This window comes from Lolium rigidum, chromosome 7 (assembly GCF_022539505.1).
Source record: "Lolium rigidum isolate FL_2022 chromosome 7, APGP_CSIRO_Lrig_0.1, whole genome shotgun sequence".
Lineage (NCBI taxonomy): Eukaryota > Viridiplantae > Streptophyta > Magnoliopsida > Poales > Poaceae > Lolium > Lolium rigidum.
Genome location: NC_061514.1, coordinates 262,090,829 through 262,099,751, shown reverse-complemented (window position 1 = coordinate 262,099,751; position 8,923 = coordinate 262,090,829).

Sequence of the window (8,923 nt, the reverse complement as noted above, 5' to 3'; positions counted from 1 at the left end):
TCATTAATATGAAGGTCAATAACTTTGATTGTAATGCTTTATGTGATCTTGGTGCAAGTATTTCTGTTATGCCTAAGAAAATCTATAATATGCTTGACTTGCCACCATTGAAAAATTGTTATTTGGATGTTAATATTGTTGATAATGCTATAAAGAAACCTTTGGGGAGAGTTGATAATGTTTGCATTACCGTTAACAATAACCTTGTCCCCGTTGATTTTGTTATCTTGGATATTGAATGCAATGCATCTTGTCCCATTATATTGGGAAGACCTTTTCTTGATCTGTTGGAGCTACCATTGATATGAAGGAAGGTAATATTAAATATCAATTTCCTCTCAAGAAAGGTATGGAACACTTCCCTAGAAATAGAATGAAGTTACCTTTTGATTCTATTATTAGAACAAGTTATGATGTTGATGCTTCATCTCTTGATAATACTTGATATACACTTTCTGCGCCTAGCTGAAAGGCGTTAAGAAAAGCGCTTATGGGAGACAACCCATATTTTTACTACAGTATTTTTGTTTTATATTTGAGTCTTGGAAGTTGTTTACTACTGTAGCAACCTCTCCTTATCTTAGTTTTGTGCATTGTTGTGCCAAGTAAAGTCGTTGATAGTAAGGTTCATACTAGATTTGGATTGCTGCGCAGTAACAGATTTCTTTGCTGTCACGAATTTCGACCTGCTCTCTGTAGGTAGCTCAGAAAAATATGCCAATTTACGTGCGTAATCCTCAGATACGTACGCAACTTTCATTCAATTTGGGAATTTTCATTTGAGCAAGTCTGGTGCCTCAATAAAATCCATCTTTACGGACTGTTCTGTTTTGACAGATTCTGCCTTTTATTTCGCATTGCCTCTTTTGCTATGGTGGATGAATTTCTTTGTTCCATTAATGTCCAGTAGCTTTATGCAATGTCCAGAAGTGTTAAGAATGATTATGTCACCTCTGAATATGTTAATTTTTATTGTGCACTAACCCTCTAATGAGTTGTTTCGAGTTTGGTGTGGAGGAAGTTTTCAAGGATCAAGAGAGGGAAATGATGCAATATGATCAAGGAGAGTGAAAGCTCTAAGCTTGGGGATGCCCCGGTGGTTCACCCCTGCATATTTTAAGAAGACTCAAGCGTCTAAGCTTGGGGATGCCCAAGGCATCCCCTTCTTCATCGACAACATTACCGAGTTCCTCCCCTGAAACTATATTTTTATTCCATCACATCTTATGTGCTTTGCTTGGAGCGTCGGTTTGTTTTTGTTTTTGTTTTTGTTTTTGTTTGAATAAAATGGATCCTAGCATTCATTGTGTGGGAGAGAGACACGCTCCGCTGTTGCATATGGATAAATATGTCCTTAGCCTTTACTCATAGTATTCATGGCGAAGGTTGAATCTTCTTCGTTAAATTGTTATATGGTTGGAATCGGGAAATGCTACATGTAGTAATTCTAAAATGTCTTGAATAATTTGATACTTGGAAATTGTTGTGCTCATGTTTAAGCTCTTGCATCATATACTTTGCACCCATTAATGAAGAAACACCTAGAGCTTGCTAAATTTGGTTTGCATATTTCGTCTCTCTAAAGTCTAGATAATTTCTAGTATTGAGTTTTGAACAACAAGGAAGACGGTGTAGAGTCTTATAATGTTTACAATATGTCTTTTATGTGAGTTTTGCTGCACCGGTTCATCCTTGTGTTTGTTTCAAATAACCTTGCTAGCCTAAACCTTGTATCGAGAGGGAATACTTCTCATGCATCCAAAATCCTTGAGCCAACCATTATGCCATTTGTGTCCACCATACCTACCTACTACATGGTATTTCTCCGCCATTCCAAAGTAAATTGCTTGAGTGCTACCTTTAAAATTTCCATTCTTTACCTTTGCAATATATAGCTCATGGGACAAATAGCTTAAAAACTACTGTGGTATTGAATATGTACTTATGCACTTTATCTCTTGTTAAGTTGCTTGTTGTGCGATAACCATGTTTTCTGGGGACGCCATCAAATACTCTTTGTTGAATATCATGTGAGTTGCTATGCATGTCCGTCTTGTCTGAAGTAAGGGAGATCTACCACTTTAATGGTTAGAGCATGCATATTGTTAGAGAAGAACATTGGGCCGCTAACTAAAGCCATGAATCATGGTGGAAGTTTCAGTTTTGGACATATATCCTCAATCTCATATGAGAACATTAATTATTGCTACATGCTTATGCATCAAAGAGGAGTCCATTATCTCGTTGTCCATGTTGTCCCGGTATGGATGTCTAAGTTGAGAATAATCAAAAGCGAGAAATCCAAAATGCAAGCTTTCTCCTTAGACCTTTGTACGAGGCGGCATGGAGGTACCCCTTTGTGACACTTGGTTAAAACATGTGTATTGCGATGATCCCGGTAGTCCAAGCTAATTAGGACAAGGTGCGGGCACTATTAGTATACTATGCATGAGGCTTGCAACTTGTAAGATATAATTTACATGGTACATATGCTTTATTACTACCATTGACAAAATTGTTTCTTGTTTTCAAAATCAAAGCTCTAGCACAAATATAGCAATCGATGCTTTCCTCTTTGAAGGACCTTTCTTTTACTTTTATGTTGAGTCAGTTCACCTATCTCTCTCCACCTCAAGAAGCAAACACTTGTGTGAACTGTGCATTGATTCCTACATACTTGCATATTGCACTTGCTATATTACTCTATGTTGACAATATCCATGAGATACACATGTTAAAAGTTGAAAGCAACCGCTGAAACTTAATCTTCCTTTGTGTTGCTTCAACACCTTTACTTTAATTTATTGCTTTATGAGTTAACTCTTATGCAAGACTTATTGATGCTTGTCTTGAAGTGCTATTCATGAAAAGTCTTTGCTTTATGATTCATTTGTTTACTCATGTCATTACCATTGTTTTGATCGCTGCATTCATTACATATGTTTACAATAGTATGATCAAGGTTATGATGGCATGTCACTCAAGAAATTATCTTTGTTATCGTTTACCTGCTCGGGACGAGCAGAACTAAGCTTGGGGATGCTGATACGTCTCCGACGTATCGATAATTTCTTATGTTCCATGCCACATTATTTATGATATCTACATGTTTTATACACATTATATGTCGTATTTATGCATTTTCCGGCACTAACCTATTAACGAGATGCCGAAGAGCCGATTCTTCGTTTTCTGCTGTTTTTGGTTTCAGAAATCCTACAAAGGAAATATTCTCGGAATTGGACGAAATCAACGCCCAGGGTCCTATTTTTGCACGAAGCTTCCAAAAGACCGAGGGGGAAAGGAAGTGGGGCCACGAGGCGCCGCCACAACATGGCGCGCGGCCTGGGCCCTGGCCGCGCGGCCCTGGCGCCTCGTGTGGCCCCCCGCGTTGCCCTTCCGCCTAGTTAAAGCCTTCGTCGCGAAACCCCCAGTACCGAGAGCCACGATACGGAAAACCTTAGTGAGACGCCGCCGCCGCCAATCCCATCTCGGGGATTCGGAGATCGCCTCCGGCACCTCGCCGGAGAGGGGAATCATCTCCGGAGGACTCTTCACCGCCATGGTCGCCTCCGGAGTGATGAGTGAGTAGTTCACCCCTGGACTATGGGTCCGTAGCAGTAGCTAGATGGTCGTCTTCTCCTTATATGCTTCATTGTCGGATCTTGTGAGCTGCCTAACATGATCAAGATCATCTATCTGTAATTCTATATGTTGTGTTTGTCGAGATCCGATGGATAGAGAATACTATGTTATTTTGATTATCAATCTATTACCTATGTGTTGTTTATGATCTTGCATGCTCTCCGTTATTAGTAGAGGCTCTGGCCAAGTTTTTGCTCTTAACTCCAAGAGGGAGTATTTATGCTCGATAGTGGGTTCATGCCTCCATTAAATGCGGGACGATGATGAGAAAGTTCTAAGGTTGTGGATGTGCTTGTTGCCACTAGGGATAAAACATTGATGCTATGTCCGAGGATGTAGTTATTGATTACATTACGCACCATACTTAATGCAATTGTCCGTTGTTTTGCAACTTAATACTGGAAGGGGTTCGGATGATAACCTGAAGGTGGAATTTTTAGGCATAGATGCATGCTGGATAGCGGTCTATGTACTTTGTCGTAATGCCCAATTAAATCTCACAATATTCATCATATCATGTATGTGCATTGTCATACCCTCTCTATTTGTCAATTGCCCGACTGTAATTTGTTCACCCAACATGCTATTTATCTTATGGGAGAGACACCTCTAGTGAACTGTGGACCCCGGTCCATTCTTTTACATCGAATACAATCTACTTGCAATACTTGTTCTACTGTTCTTTGCAAACAATCATCATCCACACTATACATCTAATCCTTTGTTACAGCAAGCCGGTGAGATTGACAACCTCACTTGTTTCGTTGGGGCAAAGTACTTTGGTTGTGTTGTGCAGGTTCCACGTTGGCGCCGGAATCTCTGGTGTTGCGCCGCACTACATCCTGCCGCCATCAACCTTCAACGTGCTTCTTGGCTCCTCCTGGTTCGATAAACCTTGGTTTCTTTCTGAGGGAAAACTTGCTGCTGTACGCATCACACCTTCCTCTTGGGGTTCCCAACGGACGCGTGTTGTACACGTATCAGTGATCCACTTAAGGGAAACTTGCTGCTGTTCTACAAACCTCTGCTCTTGGAGGCCCAACACTGTCTACAAGAATAGAAGCACCCGTAGACATCAGCTACCTAGTTTTTTCTGGCCATCTTCGCAAGTTGGGTACAACAATTTGTTGTGATCCTCTAACATCTTGTCGAACTTCAACCTTTCCTTTTCAGTTTCACAGTTTCTCTTTGCATCGGCAATAGACCGACCAAGATCATCAGCAGGCTCATCTGATGCCTCTTGATCTTCTGCTTCCCCCGTTGTAGTATCACCGTATTCAGTGAACATTGGACAGTTGCCATCATCCTCTTCTTCTTTATTGTCTTCCATCATAACCCCTCTTTCTCCGTGCTTGGTCCAATAATTGTAGTTGGGCATGAAACCGGACCGCATCAGGTGGGTGTGAAGGGTTTTCGACGAAGAGTAATTTATCTTATTCTGACAGTTAACACATGGATAATACATAAAACCATACCGTCTGTTTTCATCAGCCACACCGATAAAAAAAATTAAGGCCCGCGGTGAACTCATTATGGCGTCGGTCACTTTACATCCATTGCCGATTCACCTGCATTATATAATTAAGCTTATCAAAAACCATTACAGAATATCATGAATAGTGAAGCGATGTATATATACACACATGCATTTTATAAATGATTGATGAAAGGATAAAGTTATTAACCTCAATCGAGAAGGAAAAAGAGGAGAAAACTTAAGTGTGGCTTGTTTTGTGTGAACTGAAGTGGCAAATGCTCTTAGGAATTTCATCGAGCACCTCTTGTGCATCAGAAGAGAGAGAAAAACAACATACAACTCTTGTGCTAAGTAGTGGAAATAGCTAAGTGTGACTTGCAGGCTTGGGCAGGGCAGGGTATATATAGAGATGGCCCTTTAGTCCCGGTTGGTATTACCCCAAGCCCCTTTAGTCCTGATTGGTAATACCAACCGGGACTAATGGATCGAGACCAACCGGGACTAAAGGGTTTCGTTGCCCGCACAGTTTGAACTAGGACTAATGTGGCCCACTAGTCCCAGTTCCTTTTTAGACCGGGACTAGAGCTTCCAAGGGCTTTGGACGAAAGACCTATTTTCTACTAGTGTAACTGTAATTTAAAAAAACTCAATTCCTACTTATTCTCAGCCAGTATTTCCAATATTCCGCGGAAACTGGTTTTAACGGTTGCCACCGAGAAAAAATAATACGTAATTTTTCTCCTATATTCGAATAATTTACTAAAAAAGATTTACTTTTATAATTTTTTGGCGAAATGATGAATTGGTTTGGCAAATCTCTGCCGGTATTTCCGGTATTTTAGAAATACCGGAAGTACCGTTACCCACCGTTAATTTGTGCCTACCGAGAAAAAAACCTCGGTTGCAACTCCATATTTTTCAGAGAAATCTCGGTTGCAACCTCACTTGCAACTGGGAAAATGTCAGCTGCAACCCAACTTGTAGTTGAAAAAATCTCGATTGCAACCCAACTTGTTTTGGAAAAATCTTGGTTGCAACCCTAGTTGCAACTGGGAAAATATTAGATGCAACCCAACTTGCAATTGAAAAATGATCTCACCAGAAACCTCATTTGCAACTGGAAAATTCTTAGTGCAACCCCTCTCACAGTAGTGAAAATCTCAGTTACAACCCAACTTAGAACTAAAAAATAATCTCAGTTGCAACCCTAGTGCAACATAAAACTATCAGTTGTAGCCCCGACTTTTAACTAGAGAAAAACTCTGCAGCCTCACTTGCAAATAAAAAATCTCAGTTTAAATCATACTTGCAACTGAAAATAAGTAGGTGACAAATTTCTACAAGTGTATCGCAAAAATAAAAAATAAAGAGAAAAAACAAAATTAAAATAGGACAAAAAAGCCCAACCCCACAAAGGCATGAATGGGCCGCTCAAAACAATAAAACAAAAATATCAGTTGCAACCTCAGTTGCAACTAAAAATTCTCAGTTGCAACCCACTTGTAATAGGAAAATCTCAGTTTCGCGGCTAGCAACTGTAAAATCTTAATTACATACCGGCTTACCACTAGAATCTTAGTTGTATCTCTACTTGCAAGTTTCTTCCCTATTTGCACCTGAAGCCAGTTACAACTCCACTTGCATTGGAAATCTTAAGTTCCAACCCCAATTGTAACTAGATTATTTTAGTTGCACAAGACCCACTTGCAACTGGAAAATCAACCCTTAGTTTGCAACCCTATATATATTTAACCCAAAAAAATTCAGTTGTAAACCCACTTAAAACTAGAAAAAAACTCACTTACAACTCACTTGCAACTCCCGCACTATCATAAATGATGACACAATCCAATTATTATGTAATCGACTAAACTCTAACATAAATCTAGGTCAACACATAATTAGTAAAAAATATAAAAAATGTGCAAACAAGGGAGTAATAAGAATTATTGAAAAATATACTTTCTGTGCACAATATCGAGAAGGACGTTAAGAAGCTGAAATAATAAATTTATAAGTACTACAAGGATAAAAGGAGTTTTGTCTTATAATACACAAAATAATAAACTTCACACATTGCATCGTCACGGCGATGTTATAATATTGACCAAAATTTACATTCGTGAGTGACAATAAATATTCGATGGTGGGATAAAAAAAATATTGGAATGTCGCGACAATTGTGTAAAATGCAGTTCCATCATATTGAAATAAATAGCAGTATCTCAATTGTTGTTTGGCAAGATCAAGGAGATTTGGAATCTATCTAGGGTGGGAATTGTTTATTTTCCATATGCACTGTCTAGGAGATTGGAAAAGGTTGTTCGTCAGGCTAGTCATAGTGGTAAGTACCATGTAGTAGTATCATGCATATGATACTTGTATATAATATCTTTATAGTGAGTAGTATCATGAAGTAGTGTCATAGGCATGCTATATTTCTTGCTTTTTAGAATCTCAATAAAATGTGTGTACAAGATTTGTTTGGCATTAATTTTTCTCGTGGTATGCGCTATGATACGTTATCCACCTATATTAATGTAATCTTCTCTCTCCCATGTGCATGATACTAGCTAAGATACTAGCACTATAGCTAGCCTCACGGACCATGGATGTTTTGTGACTGGCTGTGTTTATCGAGGACTATGAGGGAAGAGATGCTCAGAGAAGTTTGTCTTTGGTGGTCTGTACATCGATCTGGGGGAAAATCCATAGCACCCCGGAGCTAGACAGGAAGAACGAGGTGGTCGACCTTGCACGTCGTGTGGGGAAGACAAAGGAGGTCCATATGGCTCCAAAGTTTTCTTCTAGCGAACTATGTTCTTCTCTGGGTGATGGTCGACATTGTATGTTCTTCTCTGGGTGATGGTCGACATTGCAGAACCACTGATGTGTTTCGTCTCCCTCTCGACGATGCATGGAGAGGGCAGGAAAATATTGGCTGTGAAGATGAAAAGATACAATTTTTCTGCAAGAATTGCGGTCTGCTTGGCGGCACGACCACGAAGAGTGTTATGATGGGGTATGGGAGGTGAAAGATCTCTAATATGGGGATTGAATGCTCGCAGTTCGCCACAACTCGCTGCCTGAACCCTAATGTTTTTAACCTCTCGCTCCGGCTTGTGGAGGCTGGTCTGTCCGTGGTAGCATGAATCCTATGGCGAAGAAGAGGTTCTCTCAAGATGTGTCCTTGGAAGAGGAGGAGGTAAAAATACCGCTGAAATCCCACTCAAATACGTCTCTATGGAAGAACATATAAAGGATGATGATCAGTCAAAAGCTAGAAAGAAACTAGATCTCGGAGATACTTAGGGTATTGAATCCGGTAAGTAAGGAGCCAGACGTGCCTCCACCACCTTCAGGCTACACCAATCTTGTGATTGTACAAAGCAAAGGAAAACCACAAGCTCTGAAAAGGACTTGGCAACATCGTCGACCTCCTCCTACGAGGACCATTGGGCCCAATGACGGCATTAGGCTGGAACAGTTGCGTTGTGGGAAAGTCGCCGACCGTTCAAGAGCTTGTCTGTCTTGTACAGACATATAAGGCCTATGCGAGACAAGACATAGCAAAGAAAGAGTTGAAACTACTGTATTGGGATGAAGGAATGTTATCAGGTGTCAGGAGACGCTAAAGGTGGCGGTCTTATACTACACTAGAGTAAAGACTCTCACGCTGGATCTCCTCTCATTCGGTAATCGTCACATTGACGTGCATGTAAGTGGCGGTCATTCGATCATATGTGGAGAGCTATGTTTGCATACGGATAATTGAAACCATATGATCGGCGGCACATGCGG